Raw genomic sequence first — 19,550 nt, 5'->3', positions numbered from 1 at the left:
GAGAAATGGTTTTATAGTCTAATTTAATATCTAATTCTCCGTAGTTGTGGATCTTTTCATCAATCCACCAGTCTATATTGATTTTTGATCCAAGAGCATTCAAGTTAAAAATAGACCAAAAAACTAAAATTAACTTAGTACAGATTAATTATATATTAACAGATTGTCAGTGACTGAATGAGTGAGTTGAATTTTTAAGATATTTTAGTTCTTGAAAGACAAGAATCTGATGGAACTGACAGTTGAAATACATTTCATATCCTGGTGAATACAATTAAAAGATTAAGAAGTTAAAATTGGAAGAAAAAAATAGGAATAAACTAGTACAGAGCTGAAGATGACAAATGAAACTGTATTTGGTAAGTAAGCTACGTGATACAGAACTGTTTCTCTTTGGAGCTGCAACAGTGAATCTTTCACAACTCTTTCAACATGTAATTAAGCGTTTTCTTACCAGGAGATAGTAGTTTAATTTGATGTAGAAAACTATACCGTTTTGACTAGCAAGTAGCGAAATAGCGATGTTGAAAAACTTTTTCAATCTTTCTCAGTGTGTGTAAAGAGTTAATCAACTTCTAAGCTGTTTTGTACTTCTAAGTACTTTGCTGTGAAAGTACTTTGAAAGTTTCAGGTAGGATTTAGTCCAGTAAGCCTTGCAATTGGTCTTTTAGCATTCTTGATCCTCCAAACCGTTCTTTATCATTGACATCAAAATCATTAAAGCTTTGGCAGCAGATTTTTTCAAACCAAACTATAATATTATGAATGTAGAAAATGCAATTTTGAGCAATCCGTAACTAGGGTCTGTATACGTAGAATAACTCAATAATACTAAATGGAAAGCTGCTATTTTAAGTAGAAACATGTCATATTGTTTGTATTTATGCTTTTCAATATATGCCACCACCTAATAATTGTCGTACCATTCTCAGGTATCAAAAATAAATCACTTAATACTAATAACTTTGATAGTTTATCCAGAATATCAAGCAGCAATATAATACAGCATCAAAACAGACACCAACAAATGCGTGTGGAACGTCGCGGCGACGTTTTATTCGATATTTACAAGATAAGGTAAAAATTTCGAGTAACCTGCACTGGTAAAACGAACTTAATAGGTGGGTTTTTCTGACGCCGGCGTCTGCGCTTTCCCGCAATCACCAAGATAAATGGAGTCGGACCGACAGTTTGACGATCTAGTGAAAAATATATATTAAATTTAGCTCCCAGATGCGGTGGCACATTGTTTTTTTTTCCTCCGGTTTCGAACGATTTTTCACTTATGACGCCAACACGGAAAACCAATTTAGCTAATTATCATCGGTTTCGGGGGTAGAAATGTCGCCTATTCCCCATGCTCTGGAATTCCGCGGCATCGATAAGAAATTATTTTTGCATTTAATGGTAATCGTACGTGACTGACAAGTTGGGTCGACTTTTCGCTTCATTTTGGTAATGCTGTTGATATCGTGCCTGTAAATATGGGATTGGGTAACACGTGTGAGGTGCTTTCACGTATTTTGAACATATTTTAACTCAAAATATGTTTTCGTTCATTTTAAATACATTTTCCCCTTTTTTTTCAAATATTGATGAATTTTCCCACTTTCTAACTTTGCCGTCTTCAGCCAAAACATGCTACATCGATCTGAGCAAGTGGTAATCAGAAGGTGCTATGCCTTCACAAACTTTGTAGCGAGTGGCTAGCGTTGTCAAGTTGAGTAATGACTTTGCGCTTGAAATTCGCTATTGCCGGTCTTTCCTTCAATAAGAAGTCGTTCAATTTCTTTAACTTATGTCAATAGACATCAGCAGTTACAGTTTAACTTGGTTTTAGAGGCCCGTAATAAACTAGACCTTGCTGCTGCCATCATATGCAGACCAAAACTTTATGACCATGAATAGCTCGACAATAATAATCAAAAATCAAAACGTGTTAAAGATTTATGAAAAATTATATATAAAACCTTTCATTACTTTCAGATGATAAATATATATTGTAAAGATTCAATATCATAATTAAATAAAAATCAACTTAAAATAGGTATTGTAACACCATTACAACTCACAATAACAATATAACTAACAATTAACAGTTCCTGCAACTACGAACTGGTCGAAAAATAATACATGTCCTGATATATATGAATCCAAGACCATTCAAACTAAAATTAGACCAAAAAAACTAAAAGTATGTCAGTAAAAAATATAGTAGAAGCTTGTCAATGATAATTAAATACAGTTCTGGCGTCATACCAATCTCATTTTTAGAAATTTTATCAAAAATCGATGTAATTATGAGAAAAATATAATGGTAACTGTTAACTAAAACAAACTCTTCTCGTCATATTTTCAAAACAAAAGTGCAAGTGGCAGTCAACAAAATCTACAAATGGACAAAAGATTGGAAAATTCAACTTAATAGCTCCAAATCTGTCCACGTTAATTTTGCATTAAGGCGAAATAATAAAAACTTAATTATGTCACTCAATGGATGCCCGATTCCTCAAGCAGAATCAGCAAAATACCTTGGAATCCATCTTGACGGTAGATTAAATTGGAGGCATCACGTTAGACAAAAAGCAAAACACATTAGAACTAAAATAAAACAACTATACTGGTTAGTCGGAAGATACTCCCAACCTGATATAAAATCAAAGAGGTTGATCTATAATACAATTATAAAGCCAATTTGGACCTATGGGGTGCAAATATGGGGTTGCACTAAATATTCAAATCAGTTAGTCATACAGCGCTGTCAAAACAAGATTCTTCGATTGATTACCAATGCCTATCGCTATGTAACCAATGAAGAACTGCACAATGACCTGGAAATCAAATGGATTTGCGAAGTTGTGCAGGGTTTCGCCTTGAAACACTAAAGAAGATTACTAAATCATTCTAATGTGGAAGCGATACAACTGCTGGACAGCGCACAGGATGTCAGGAGACTGAAACGAACAAAACCATACGAACTTGTGTGAACATTTAGTGAACATTTAATTTTATAATTGAGGAATACATACTGATGTATTTTCTCGTACTCGTCTTGCTTGTTAATTAATCCAAGCACATAGGAAAAGTAGTAATAAATTAATTGTAATAATAATAATTAAGATTGTACTAAGCGTATCTAATAAAGATTTGAGCTAGATATATACGAGACATATGAAATTTTAAAAATCTACATTAGTCGAAGAAATTGCACAACAAATTTTGACTCCAGATATACTGAAAACATTATATTTTATAAATAATGTAGTGAAAAAAAAAAACGTGGAAATTGTTATTTTTTAATAAAGTGCATGATTTTTGCAACCTTTAAATATATAACAGAAATAATTTTATCATCTTATCAAGCATCTAATTCTATATAGTTGTCGATAATTTTATCAATCTACATCGAATTTGATGCATATGAATCCAACAAGATTCAACATAAAATTAGACCAGAATAACTAAAAGTAATTTAGTAAATGATCTAGTAGAATGTCGTCAGTGATAATTAAATACAGCTCAGGCGTCAGCAACATTTCATTTTTAGAAATCTAATAATTTTAAAGATATTTTAGATCCCTCGTAACGGGAGTCTGGGGAATTAATAATTGAAATACATTTCATATCCTGGTTAATACAAAAAAAAGATCAAGAAGTTAAAATTAGAAGCGAACAAAAAGGAGAAGGTAGTAGAGACGTGCCTGACTTTTTTCAAATTATTTTCCAAAGAGCACTGAACTTCATTAATCCACTAGTACTGGTTATTGTATAATCTATTCAAAGTTTTTTTGAATATAAGTCATCAAGATGCTTGATATATTTTCTGTCACAATTTCTAAATTCGTTTCAGAATCGAACAATATTTCCCTTCTCATTTTATTCTAGTTAAAAAGAGACACAATGCTGTCTGATTAGCTCTAACACGTAAACGAAAGAACCTGTCAAAGTAATTTAGTAAATGATCTAGTAGAATGTCGTCAGTGATAATTAAATACAGCTCAGGCGTCAGCAACATTTCATTTTTAGAAACCTAATAATTTTAAAGATATTTTAGATCTCTCATAACAGGAATCTGGGGAATTAATAATTGAAATACATTTCATATCCTGGTTAATACAAAAAAAAAGATCAAGAAGTTAAAATTAGAAGCGAAAAAAAAAGAAGGTAGTAGAGACGTGCCTGACTTTTTTCAAATTATTTTCCAAAGAGCACTGAACTTCATTAATCCACTAGTACTGGTTATTATATAATCTATTCAAAGTTTTTGTGTATATAAGTCATCAAGATGTTTGATATATTTTCTGTCACAATTTCTAAATTCGTTTCAGAATCGAACAATATTTCGCTTCTCATTTTATTCTAGTTAAAAAGAGACACAATGCTGTCTGATTAGCTCTAACACGTAAACGAAAGAGCCTGTCAAAGTAATTTAGTAAATGATCTAGTAGAATGTCGTCAGTGATAATTAAATACAGCTCAGGCGTCAGCAACATTTCATTTTTAGAAACCTAATAATTTTAAAGATATTTTAGATCTCTCATAACAGGAATCTGGGGAATTAATAATTGAAATACATTTCATATCCTGGTTAATACAAAAAAAAAGATCAAGAAGTTAAAATTAGAAGCGAAAAAAAAAGAAGGTAGTAGAGACGTGCCTGACTTTTTTCAAATTATTTTCCAAAGAGCACTGAACTTCATTAATCCACTAGTACTGGTTATTATATAATCTATTCAAAGTTTTTGTGTATATAAGTCATCAAGATGTTTGATATATTTTCTGTCACAATTTCTAAATTCGTTTCAGAATCGAACAATATTTCGCTTCTCATTTTATTCTAGTTAAAAAGAGACACAATGCTGTCTGATTAGCTCTAACACGTAAACGAAAGAGCCTGTCAAAGTAATTTAGTAAATGATCTAGTAGAATGTCGTCAGTGATAATTAAATACAGCTCAGGCGTCAGCAACATTTCATTTTTAGAAACCTAATAATTTTAAAGATATTTTAGATCTCTCATAACAGGAATCTGGGGAATTAATAATTGAAATACATTTCATATCCTGGTTAATACAAAAAAAAAAGATCAAGAAGTTAAAATTAGAAGCGAAAAAAAAAGAAGGTAGTAGAGACGTGCCTGACTTTTTTCAAATTATTTTCCAAAGAGCACTGAACTTCATTAATCCACTAGTACTGGTTATTATATAATCTATTCAAAGTTTTTTTTGTACATAAGTCATCAAGATGTTTGATATATTTTCAGTCACAATTTGTAAATTCGTTTCAGAATCGAACAATATTTCCCTTCTCATTTTATTCTAGTTAAAAAGAGACGCAATGCTGTCTGATTAGTTCGAATACGTAAACGAATGAGCCTGTCAAAGTCGTCCGGTTGTCAGACGTATGCAAAATTCTTGAAAACAATAACGATAACAGGTTATAACTCTAACCTATAAACTATTGTGGCTGTATAATTAACTGTAGTTTCTAGATGTCCTATAATGTTAAAATAAATTACATTTTTGTTCAATTATATTATTTAGATTAGAATATTGTTGTATGTCAAAATCAAACTGAACTGAAACTCACAGTTGATAAGGCAACATTGTGACATTTTGATGCCACAAATTTAAATGACATATATACAAAATAACTTTCTATACAAATATTTAGAATATTACAGTTAAAAATTATGAAAAATCAAGAAAATACTGTAAGAAGAATTATACCGAAGGCAAACATAGTGACGATTACAAAAAGGCAGTCTTGTTATAAGACTAAACATATAAAAAGAAGAGAGAAAGATATATTATATTAAAAAACTCATTAATCTTCCGGATTTCTAGTGAAAATAACTTTACAGGAATTTAATTACTTGTTAAGCTTCGATTTATTATCCATATTTCAGAATATATTCGTTCTACCGCTCGTTTTCAACAAATGAACGTCTTGTTCCAAAGAAAAAACTAATAGGTAAAGTAATAAATATAACTTAATGGTTTTAGATGCGTTTTAGAAAACAATAACAAAGAAAGGCTGGTAATCTCAATGTTTACGAAACCCTGTATTAATTATTGTCGGTGTTTTGGAAAGAATGTGTTGGAAAATTAACATTCTTCGTCTTGGGGCTAGTGAACTTGATATGGTCATGTTTTCGTTCTGGTATTTATTGTGTTATTTGATGAGTCCATACTAATGGGTATATAATTTTTTTACATTAATACTGATATATTCATGAAGATATTTCGGTTTTGGCTCAAGAAAATATGATATTTTTTAAATATAATTGGGCCAAAAAAATAGTAGAAAAAATTTGGTGTCCAAATAGACTGAATATTTCGTATTTTATGAAGAATGCGGTGAAAAAAATGTGGACATTGTCATTTCTCGTAAAAAGTTAATAGTTTTTGAGATATGAACAAAAATGGATTTTAAATGATTGTTAGTAAAAATAGACAATTTACATATAATTCTGAAACTTTTGATCCTATATCAAAACGTATGCCACTATCTTATTAAGCAGCTAATTTTACATAGGTATTTATGTTTTTATTAATATACCTTGGCATAAACTAGAATTTAAACGAAAAGTCTGAAAATGACCAAAAATCGCGATTTTTCCTGGCCAGATATATACGGAAAAATCATCAAAACATTTTACGTTACCAGATGGACTAAAAATCTCACATTTTATGAAAATCATGATGAAAAACTCGATATTTTTTATATAAGGTGAATAGGTTTTCAGTTATAATTGGAATTTGAATTTAAACATTTATCAAGGAAACTATATTTTATATGATTTTGTTAAAACTTCAAATATTTTAAAATGTTAAGTTTGCTATCTTGTTGTGTATTCAATTTTACATAGGTTGTGGTAATTTTACCAATGTATCTTCATGGGAAATAAAATTATAACAAAATATCTAAAAGAGGATAATTAAAATGATTCATAGATAAGCAGACATTTTTCTGTTTCATTTTCAAAACGATTTTATATATAACAGGAATAATTTGTTATCTTATCAAGTATTCTATTTTACACAGTTATACATATGTTCATCAATATATATTCATTATATAAAGCACTCTCCAAAAACAAAAATGGAATCACCGACCGATATTGCTCTTTTGACCGTGGTTCGGAGAGCCGGTTAAACTTTCCCAGTCCGGATAAACCCATAGTGAGTAAAAGGAGACTTTAAAGTATATATATAAAAAAAGAAATGATGATCTATATTATTATTTTATAAATATTTAAGTGTGGTACGTTGCTTTTATGAATCAAAAACTGTTTAAGACAAATAACGATAACTTCTTGTTCCTGTGGAACATTTTTATAACACAAAACGGTAATTTGTTGATTGTTGACTTACCGATATAGAGACTTTTTTACGAAATCTGTTACGTTTGTTTTAGCTCGGATTTAAACCGCGAAAATTGCGCGAATATTACCGGTCGGGTGAAGGGGGGACTTTATACGCACACGCGCATAATAAATGAACGAGCTAATTACGGTTCTTTGTCGGTTATTTTTCACCATTTTCTGATAATTAAAGCGAGAGAAAGAAAAACATGTAAAACGGAGAACAAAAGAATTCGCACATAATGCCATTCCTCCGATGTTAATCGGGTTTTTGGAAACTGGAAAGTAACCGGTTGTTGCTCAATTAAACCCAATGCGCGCCCTTTTTACAGATCCCCACCACCGGAAAAAAAGGGAGAAAACCCACCGTGTTCCTATATTTATTTTCGTCCAATTTAACTGTAAAATCCCGAATGCCCTTCGCCGAGAGAGATAATCGCGAAAAGAAAGACGGAAATAACGGGGGAAAAAAGGGGAATGGTTGTCAATAAAGCTACCGGTCTGACGAATAGATTTTTACCTCGGTCTCCAATTCGACCGCAGGTTCCAATGGTGATCCCAAATTCAGCATGCTATCTTCAGAGGTAATGGCGTCTACAGTCTACTCTTCCCACACCTCTGCAGAAAAAGTCCAAACTCCCAATCTCACAGAATGCGACTCTGAATAAGATGCTAGTCCATCCAGACTGAACTTGAACAACTTGAACTACTCCAAGTATTCCAATCCATGGTTTATGAGGAAAGTCCACATTCGAATCAGGCATCCCGTTCATGAAGAGTTTCGCCTTAGGCGCCTTAGAACACGATAACTATGTGATAAAATCCCTACCCGTCCATAACCCTAGTACCTAACCAACCCACGGTCTCTGTCGCCCGCGAAACACTTCTCTATCCCGAACCTGAAGCAACATCAGCAAAAGACCATTTGGTTCTAGTTGGTCATTCTGGAATAAGAAAAAGAAGTTGTTTTTTTTTTTCAGCTGGCGATGATGTTTAACGTCCAAGTTTTCCCGACACAAACATACAAAAACTGAATTTGTATTAATATGTGACATTCTATAATCCGCGAAAATTATTATTTTAATACTACATTTTCGGATGAAAATATCATTAATAGATAAAGTTAAGATACATTGACATTTCTGCGTGATATTTAAAAGCAATTACTAAGAAAACGAAGCTTCTGCAACACAGAAGCCTTTTCTACACCTTTGCCATTCTTCTAGCTTTTCCATTTTGGAAGTCAGCGATGGCTTTTCAACAATATTTCTGAATAAAAAATATACGTAAACACATTTATTTCAATTAAGAAAATTGGGTAAACATTTAAGGCTAATACATGAACTGAATTTTCCAAGTTTTTACGACACAAACATACAAAAACTTAATTTGCATTAATATGTCACAATCTATAGTCGAAAATTATTAATTTAATACTACATTTTGACATTTCTGCATGATATTTATAAGCAATTACTAAAAAAACGAAGCTTCTGTAACACGGAAGCCTTTTCTACACCTTTGCCATTCTTCTAGCTTTTCCATTTTGGAAGTCAGCGATGGCTCTTCAACAATATTTCTGAATAAAAAATATACGTAAACACATCTATTTCAATTAAGAAAATTGGGTAAACATTTAAGGCTAATACATGAACTGAATTTTCCAAGTTTTTACGACACAAACATACTAAAACTTAATTTGCATTAATATGTCACAATCTATAGTCGAAAATTACTAATTTAATACTACATTTTGACATTTCTGCATGATATTTATAAGCAATTACTAAAAAAACGAAGCTTCTGCAACACCGAAGCCTTTTCTACACCTTTGCCATTCTTCTAGCTTTTCCATTTTGGAAGTCAGCGATGGCTTTTCAACAATATTTCTGAATAAAAAATATACGTAAACACATTTATTTCAATTAAGAAAATTGGGTAAACATTTAAGGCTAATACATGAACTGAATTTTCCAAGTTTTTACGACACAAACATACAAAAACTTAATTTGCATTAATATGTCACAATCTATAGTCGAAAATTATTAATTTAATACTACATTTTGACATTTCTGCATGATATTTATAAGCAATTACTAAAAAAACGAAGCTTCTGCAACACGGAAGCCTTTTCTACACCTTTGCCATTCTTCTAGCTTTTCCATTTTGGAAGTCAGCGATGGCTCTTCAACAATATTTCTGAATAAAAAATATACGTAAACACATCTATTTCAATTAAGAAAATTGGGTAAACATTTAAGGCTAATACATGAACTGAATTTTCCAAGTTTTTACGAAACAAACATACTAAAACTTAATTTGCATTAATATGTCACAATCTATAGTCGAAAATTACTAATTTAATACTACATTTTGACATTTCTGCATGATATTTATAAGCAATTACTAAAAAAACGAAGCTTCTGCAACACGGAAGCCTTTTCTACACTTTTGCCATTCTTCTAGCTTTTCCATTTTGTAAGTCAGCGATGGCTTTTCAACAATATTTCTGAATAAAAAGTATACGTAAACACATTTATTTCAACTAAGAAAATTGGGTAAACATTTAAGGCTAATACATGAACTGAATTTTCCAAGTTTTTACGACACAAACATACAAAAACTTAATTTGCATTAATATGTCACAATCTATAGTCGAAAATTACTAATTTAATACTACATTTTGACATTTCTGCATGATATTTATAAGCAACTACTAAAAAAACGAAGCTTCTGCAACACAGAAGTCTTTTCTACACCTTTGCCATTCTTCTAGCTTTTCCATTTTGGAAGTCAGCGATGGCTCTTCAACAAAATTTCTGAATAAAAAATATACGTAAACACATTTATTTCAACTAAGAAAATTGGGTAAACATTTAAGGCTAATACATGAACTGAATTTTCCAAGTTTTTACGACACAAACATACAAAAACTTAATTTGCATTAATATGTCACAATCTATAGTCGAAAATTACTAATTTAATACTACATTTTGACATTTCTGCATGATATTTATAAGCAATTACTAAAAAAACGAAGCTTCTGCAACACGGAAGCCTTTTCTACACTTTTGCCATTCTTCTAGCTTTTCCATTTTGTAAGTCAGCGATGGCTTTTCAACAATATTTCTGAATAAAAAGTATACGTAAACACATTTATTTCAACTAAGAAAATTGGGTAAACATTTAAGGCTAATACATGAACTGAATTTTCCAAGTTTTTACGACACAAACATACAAAAACTTAATTTGCATTAATATGTCACAATCTATAGTCGAAAATTACTAATTTAATACTACATTTTGACATTTCTGCATGATATTTATAAGCAACTACTAAAAAAACGAAGCTTCTGCAACACAGAAGTCTTTTCTACACCTTTGCCATTCTTCTAGCTTTTCCATTTTGGAAGTCAGCGATGGCTCTTCAACAAAATTTCTGAATAAAAAATATACGTAAACACATTTATTTCAACTAAGAAAATTGGGTAAACATTTAAGGCTAATACATGAACTGAATTTTCCAAGTTTTTACGACACAAACATACAAAAACTTAATTTGCATTAATATGTCACAATCTATAGTCGAAAATTACTAATTTAATACTACATCTTGACATTTCTGCATGATATTTATAAGCAAATTACTAAGAACATGAAGCTTCTGTAACACAGAAAGAAGCCTTATTCGACACCTTTGGCATTTCTCTACGTTTGCAATGCAAAGTCGTAGAAATCGCAAAAGAAACACGTCCGATATCTTACTCACAGTTTCGAACCACTTAGACAAAAGTAACCGCTCCTTCGCGACCTAGCAGCTCGGTAATGAATCCCAATAATCAGGTTACCTTTTAGGATTTCGCGTCTTCCATCTTCCACCGTCCGAAGGCAAAGTAAATTGCTCGGGAGCGCATACTTTTATTGCCCGATCAAAGGGTTTTTGGCGACCGAGAGGGTGCGGGTGGGGTAATGTCACCCTTCCTCCGCTCCGGTTGGGGTTTTTCGGGGTAGAAATAATTTTATAACGTCTTGAAAGGTTCAAAGTTATTAGTCGAAGCTCCTGGATCCCATCGAACAAAGTGGCTTCTTCGTCTAGAGTATAAGAACGAAGCCACTGAGAACAATAGAATGTGTGTCTTTTAGACAGAGTATAAAAATGTGTAAACAGAAGTTGATTTGAGTTTGCAGGAAAAAGTATTTCGGATTTTTTTATACATCGATTCAAAATATCGCAAAACATAAAGATAGAATTGGAAGATAGTATCTGCAATCGTAATTATGTGCATCTTTGCTTCACCAGAGGGCTGAAGGAATATATGTTAATATTTGAATGATGTAACAGGTCAATCGAAAAGTCCCCGGCTTCACAGATAGATGGCGCTACTAGAATTAAATCCGTATGTTTTTTAGTTAGCCCTGACCCTAAAAAGATCATTCAGGTCGGATCATTAGTTTATGAATTATAGCATTTTGAGCGAAGCCACTTTTGTTATTGTGAAAAAATGGATAAAAGGGAATTTCGCGTGTTGATAAAACATTGCTTTCTGAAGGGAAAAATACAGTTGATGCAAAAACTTGGATTGATGCCGAGTTTCCGGACACTGCCCCAAGAAAATCAACCATCAAGGATTGGTATGATAGGTCTAGACGTGAAACGATGAAATGAGCACCGAAGACGGTGAACGCAGTGGACGCTCAAAAGAGGTTGTTACCGATGAAAACAATTTAAAAATCCACGAAATGATTTTAAATAACCATAAATTGAAATTGAGTGTAATAGCAGACACTCTAAAGATATCAACTGAACGTATACATCATATCATTTACGTATATTTGGGTATGAGAAAGCTTTGTGCAAAGTAGGTGCCGCGCGAACCCGCTTTTGACCAAAAACAACGACGAGTTGATGATTTGGAGCAGTGTTTGCAGATGATGAAGCGTAATAAACCCGAGTTTTTGTGTCGATATGTCGCAATGGATGAAACATGACTTCATCGATTCACTCCGAAATCCAATCGACAGATATCCGAGTGGACTGCACACGATGAACCCGCTCCAAAGCGTTGGAAAACGCAATAGTCGGCTGGTAAGGTTATGGCGTCTGTACTTTGGGATGCGCATGGAGTAATTTTCAATAACTACCTTGAAAAAGGAAGGAACATCAACAGCGACTATTGCATAGCATTATTGGACAGCTTGAAGGACGAAATCGCCGAAAAAACGGCCGCATTTGAAGAAAAAGATAGTGCAGCTTCACCAAGACAATGCACCGTGTCACAAGTCAGTGAAAACGATAGCAAAATTCCATGAATTGGGTTTCGAATTGCTTCCTCATCCACCGTATTCTCCAGATCTGGCCCCCAGCGACCATTTCCTGTTCTCAGATCTCAAAAGAATGCTCGCTGGGACTATATAACACGTTGGTTTTTTTATTGTAATGTTAATATATTGACAATTTCATATAGTTTTATATAATATTAAATATTAGGTAAACATGTGAAGATGTGAAGACATGCAGATATTTGACAACTAGGCGAATCTTATAGGTTGACAGGGTTACATGGCATAACAGAGATAAGAAAAAAATGAAAAGGAAACTATCGTTCGATATTAAAAATAATTTACAAACTGCAATAGACAATACATTCGACATCTTGATGGCGTGATCTTGTTTACTGCTATTCTGGATAGACTACTTATCCAGTTTTGCTGTTAAGTTACAGACGACAGTAAAAAAATAAGAAAACTTCGCAAAAAAAGACACGATCGCCTTTTTATACCACCCTTTCTATTAGAATATTGTCAGTTTATCCGCAGACATACGAAAATCCGACCCATACGAAGCCATTACCTTTCGAAAACGTAAGTAAAAGTCGAGCTCCATAAAACGACGGGGCCCTCCTTGACTTGCGAAAAGTTATTCTAATCCAGCCCTTATTTAGCTGATTTCCCCTGAGTGGGGACGTCTGCGTTCTGGTCGACAATGACTCCGGGATGGACAGCTCCTTTATAGTAAGGCGATATTTCCAAGACGATTGGGTTACAAGACATAATCCAATCAAAGAGCAATAGGACCGACTATTGTTGACCCCTTTCTTCATTTCTCCGTTTTTTTCCCTCGTTCTCAACCCTTATTTCTATTCAATTTGTACCAAATAAAAGTATATCGTGTCCTGGGGATATTTAAAAAGACGTATCTCCTTACGTTGTCTTATTAAAGATTAAAGAGTATAATGATGATGGTCTTGAATGTTTTGCTAGTCATCCAAATAGTTTATCTTTCATCGACGATAATACAATATCATCTATCTGTATAAATTATCTTTTGGTTACATATTATATTACATATGTTTAGTACAATCCTAATTTACAAATTAACGTATAACTATTGTTCTATTGCGTCCCATTTATATATATATATATATATATATATATTTAATATATTTAATATTTAAAAACACATAAATATATCTGTTCAGCCATAAATACTTTCATATTCTGTGTATAATTAAAAGTTTTAGAAAATAACAATAGAACTATCTGCTCATTTGCAAATGGTTTTGGATAATTAATTTTGATTCTTTTCATATAACTATGGCAGGAATCTAAATAATTCTATACAATTACCTGCATATATAAATATATATATATATATATATATATATATATATATATATATATATATATATATATATATATATATAATTAAAAGCTTAATATGAGTATTGAATAGTTTAATAACATTATCGATAAAATATCGTTTTCACTTGTTACTTGTTAAACCCAATTTTGTTTATATCTTAAAAATTATTTTCAATTTTCTTACTACAATATTCATAAAATCTGATATTTTCACATCACCAGGATTTTTTTGACAATTTGATAAGGAGAAAATGCAATTTTTGGTCATGTTCAAACTTTCCTTTATATCCCCAATTTAAACAAGGATACATAGTTGAAAATATCATTACTTACGATGCATTGGATGCTAAATAAGATGGGCTGGTAAATATGAAAAGTAAGAAAGGAGACTTACACACTAATTAGTGTAGTTAGGTTCGCTGATTTCCTGCGTGTTGTTCAGTAGCTGTATTGCTGCACGTAACTGTCATTTGATCATATTGATAAAAACATTAGTATATATATTGCTTAATAAGATACCGTAATTATATTTATTTTTATTTTGAAACTTCTTAGAAATGTAACAAAAACATGTTTTGAAATTAAAATAATTCATTAATTTTTTTAAACAATCAATATAGATTGATGAAAATATCTATGACAATGTAGAATTAGGTGCTGGATAAGACGATAAAATTATTTCTATTATATATTTAAAGGTTTTGAAAATAATTTCAGAAATGTCTTGTTATTTATGAATAATGTTGATTATATTCCTTAAATTTTTTTATAATAATTATGTTTATGTATGTATTTTAAAAATACAAAAAAGAGGGCTAAAAGTCAATTTTCACTGTTTCGATTTTTTCACAACAATTTTCATAAGATGTGAAAGTTTTTGTACATTAGGTCACCTAATATTCTTTGGCGATTTTTCCATATATGGAACATCAATATTTATGAACACTTTCTGCTTAATAAGATGGTGGCATAAGTCCCGAAATAAGCCCCAGAGTTTTAAAATTACATCTGAATTGAGTTTTTTGTAAAAAATATTTAAAATAAATTTTTGCTCGTACCTTAAATATTATGCACTTTACGTGAAAACCCATATTTCCACTTTTTTTTCACAGCATATGTAATTTTCAGCCTATTTGGAGACCTAAACTTTTTTACAATTTTTTTGGCTTATATACTTCATGTATGTATCAGTATTTATGTAGAACTGGTTGTTTAAGACAACGATGAAGCTTTTTAGTGACAGGCCCTACAGCTTAACGTGGGCCTGGAATCACGGTTCTCGGCTTTAAGCCTACCGACTGGGGAGTGACCAACTTGGAGATCATAACAGAAGACATCCGGAATTACCCAGCCTGGTTACCGCCGTGACTGAGATCATTTGCCTTGTAGGATTTTACACCCCTGCCTAGAACAATCACAAATATAAATTTACTACCATGCCCCAGCAGGATTGGAATCCGCGACTGTCGCAACAGTAGGAGGACCGTCCTGTCGCCACCATTCTTTCATAAAATTACGGGTTTTCAAAATATGAGGAGAATATTGTTAAATTAAATAATAAACAACCTTTACGATAATAAAACATAATGGGCGTCATTAAAGATACCGTTGTTTATATAAACGACATCCTCTTATCCCTAACAATTACAATAAAACGCAATATAATTACGAGCAACATGTGGGGCAAAGACGTTCCAAATAATTTCGAGCGACCCGTTGGTTTATATGGCGCGGGGGCAGAGGGGTAGGCAAAACGCGTCGCGGTGGCGCCTTATATTTGCTTTTAACAGTCGTAAAGTTTGGGCGCGAACTGTTGAAGCACGAAAGGAAGATCCTCCGAGAAAGAATGGCGTTTTTGTTTTCGTTGAGACAGCGGGTGCGATACGGCGCACAACATGGGGATGCAGGCCATAAAAATTCTTCTTATCGCGCTACCGTGCTGCCTGAATTATGGGGTATTAAAGGAATTCCTTTCGGTTTCCGAGGAAGGACCTTTTTATAGTCGTAAAATATGGGGTTTGGAACCGGTGATGAGGCAGGCACACACATCACTACACGTATTCTTAAACTTATTGCGTAATTTTTCTTAAAAAATCATCTCACTCAAAATCGTGATTAGTGCACCTGCAACTATCAGAATAATTCCGACAAATGTTCTGTTTTACTACTTCTTTTTCATTGTCAAACAACACTTATAGTAAGGTATTCAAAAATATGTTAATGTAATTGTAATAAAATACTTTTAACAAAAAAATTGAACCGACTTCAAAAACTAAATAAGGTACTCATTAAAAAGTAAAAAATAATCAAACTTAAATTTTAATACAAAAAGAAAGTTTTACAATAAAATATGAACCTAATAATCGTTGTTATAAATAAATAAAATTAATCAAAAACCTTATTTAATCTACTATACGTATTTTATATTCTAGTATACACACAATTTAGCTTAATACCTATCTAAACGATCCTAAGTGATCACTTTGAAGTCGGTACGATGAATAAATTAGATATGTTTTGTTCCTAATTATTATTTTTGTATTGTTTGGGCTCGTAAAATGATCTGTTATTTATTTTTTCCATATAACTATGGAACCAAATAAGATCGCTCTCTATAATTACCAGCACATATACAAAAATAAACGCTTAATTAGATGACATGGTTACCTTTGCTTCATATTTGCTCTTTAGAATAAAAACGGTTAAAATACCTTTTTCGTTAGTTACTTATTAAACACAACTTTGCTTGTAACTTAAAAACTATTCATCTTACATGAAAAATAATGTCATTGTCGATTTTCTCTCCATAATATTCATAAAATATGACAGTTTTACCTTATTTGGAGGCCAACATTTTTTTGGCAATTTTTCCATATATATACTCAGGAAAAATCGTGATTTTTGGCCATTTTCAAACTTTTCTTTATAACGCCAGTTCTATTGGGGTTACGTAAGAGAAAACATCACTACTTATGTAAAATTGGATGCTAAATAAGTTGGTAATTCCATTTTTACGTAAATCTAAACATTTTAAGAAATAGGGCTTAATAACTGTTTTTTTATGAAATTTTTTTTAATTTGAATTTTACTCGCATTTCTAAAAATATTTGATAAATACTAAAAATAATAGTTTCTATGTTTTTTTTACCGCTATATTTACCAGATATGAAAATTTGAGTCCATTTGGAGATTTAAAATTTTTTGCTATATATTTCCTAAAAAAAGTGTTAAAAAACCGAATCCAAGTTCAAATTTAACAAGGATTTTTCAAAGAAAATGCAAGTACGCAAGCAAAACTAGTTATTAGATAGGGAATTATACAAAATTGTGTAAATTGGAAGGTTGCAGAGAGATAATGAAAAAAATACCAGTTCAGTAGTAAGTATTCTCATTAAATTTTTTCTTATATTTTCTCCTAAAACTCTGGAACAGCAAAATATAAATTTATGAACCTATCAAAGTTTATGTCGAATATAATATTCAAGAAGATGGCGTAATTACTTTAGTTATATATCGAAAAGCTCCAGAAAATGGTGACAAAAATATCTGTTCACCTTTAAAGAATTTTGGGAAATTATTATTTATTTTCTCCATATAACTATGGAACCAAATAAGATCGATCTCTATAATTACCAGCACATACACAAAACTAAACGCTTAATTAGATGACATGGTTACCTTTGCTTCATATTTGCTCTTTAGAAAAAAAAACGGTTAAAATTCCTTTTTCGTTAGTTACTTATTAAACACAACTTTGCTTGTAACTTAAAAACTATTCATCTTACATGAAAAATAATGTCATTGGCGATTTTCTCACCATAATATTCATAAAATATGACAGTTTTACCTTATTTGGAGGCCAACATTTTTTTGGCAATTTTTCCATATATATACTCAGGAAAAATTGCAATTTTTGGCCATTTTCAAACTTTTCCTTATAACGTCAGCTCTATTGCGGTTAAGTAGCAGAAAACATCATTACTTATGCAAAATTGGATGTTAAATTAGCTGGTAATGCTATTTTTACGTAAATCTAAAAATTTTAAGAAATATGGCTTAATAGCTGCTTATGATGAAAATTCTTTAAAATCGAATTTTACTCGTATTTCAAAAAATATTTGATAAGTATCAACAACAATAGTTTTTATGTTTTTTTTACCGCTGTATTTACCAAATATGAAAATTTGAGTCCATTTGGAGACTTAAAATGTCTTGCTATATATTTCCTAAAAAAAGTGTTAAAAAACCGAATCCTAGTCCAAATGTAACAAGGATTTTTCAAAGAAAATGCAAGTACGCAAGCAAAACTACTTATTTGATAGGGAATTGTACAAAATTTGTGTAAATTTGAAGGTTGCAGAGGGATAATGGAAAAAAATACCAGTTCAGTAGTAAGTCATTCTGATTAAATTTCTTCTTATATTTTCTCCTAAAACTCTTGAACAGCAAAATATAAATTTATCAAACTATCAGAGTTTACGTCAAATATAATATTCAACAAGATGGTATAATTATTCCAGTTGTATAACCAAAAGCCCCAGAAAATGGTGACAAAAATATCTGTTCACCTTTAAAGAGTGTTGGGAAATTATTATTTATTTTTTCCATATAATTATGGAACCAAATAAGATCGATCTCTATAATTACCAGCACATATATATAATTAAACGATTAATTAGATGGCATGGTTACCTTTGGTGCAGATTTGCTCTTCATAAAAAAACGGTTAAAGTACCTTTTTCGTTAGTTACTTATTAAACACAACTTTGCTTGTAACTTAAAAAATATTCGTCTTACATGAAAAATAATGTCATTGTCGATTTTCTCACCATAATATTCATAAAATATGAAAGTTTTACTTTATTTGGAAACCACAATTTTTTTGGCAATTTTTCCATATATATACTCAGGAAAAATTGCAATTTTTGGCCATTTTCAAACTTTTCTTTATAACGCCAGTTTTATTGGGGTTTCATAGTAGAAAACATCACTACTTATGTAAAATTGGATGCTAAATAAGTTGGTAATGCCATTTTTACGTAAATCTAAACATTTAAAGAAATATGGCTTAATAACTGTTTTTAATTAAATTTTTTTAAATTTTAATTTTACTCGTATTACTAAAAATATTTGATAAATACTAAAAATAATAGTTTCTATGTTTTTTTTACCGCTATATTTACCAGATATGAACATTTAAGTCCATTTGGAGATTTAAAATTTTTTGCTATATATTTCCTAAAAGAAGTGTTAAAAAACCGAATTCAAGTCCAAATGTAACAAAGATTTCTCAAAGAAAATGCAAGTCCGCAAGCAAAACTAGTTATTTGATAGGGAATTATACAAAATTTGTGTAAATTTGAAGGTTGCGAAGAGATAATGACAAAAATATACGTTCAGTGATAAATAATTCTGATTAAATTTTGCTAATATTTTCTTCTGAAACTCTCTAGAACAGCACAATATAAATGTATGAAACTATCAGAGTTTATGTCGAATGTAATACTCAAAAAGATGGTATAATTATATTTGTTGTATACCCA

Source organism: Rhynchophorus ferrugineus, unplaced genomic scaffold, assembly GCF_030347505.1.
Source record: "Rhynchophorus ferrugineus isolate W39M unplaced genomic scaffold, kcgeb_rfMv2 rfM8, whole genome shotgun sequence".
Taxonomy (NCBI): domain Eukaryota; kingdom Metazoa; phylum Arthropoda; class Insecta; order Coleoptera; family Curculionidae; genus Rhynchophorus; species Rhynchophorus ferrugineus.
Note: the sequence above shows the minus strand (reverse complement) of the source record.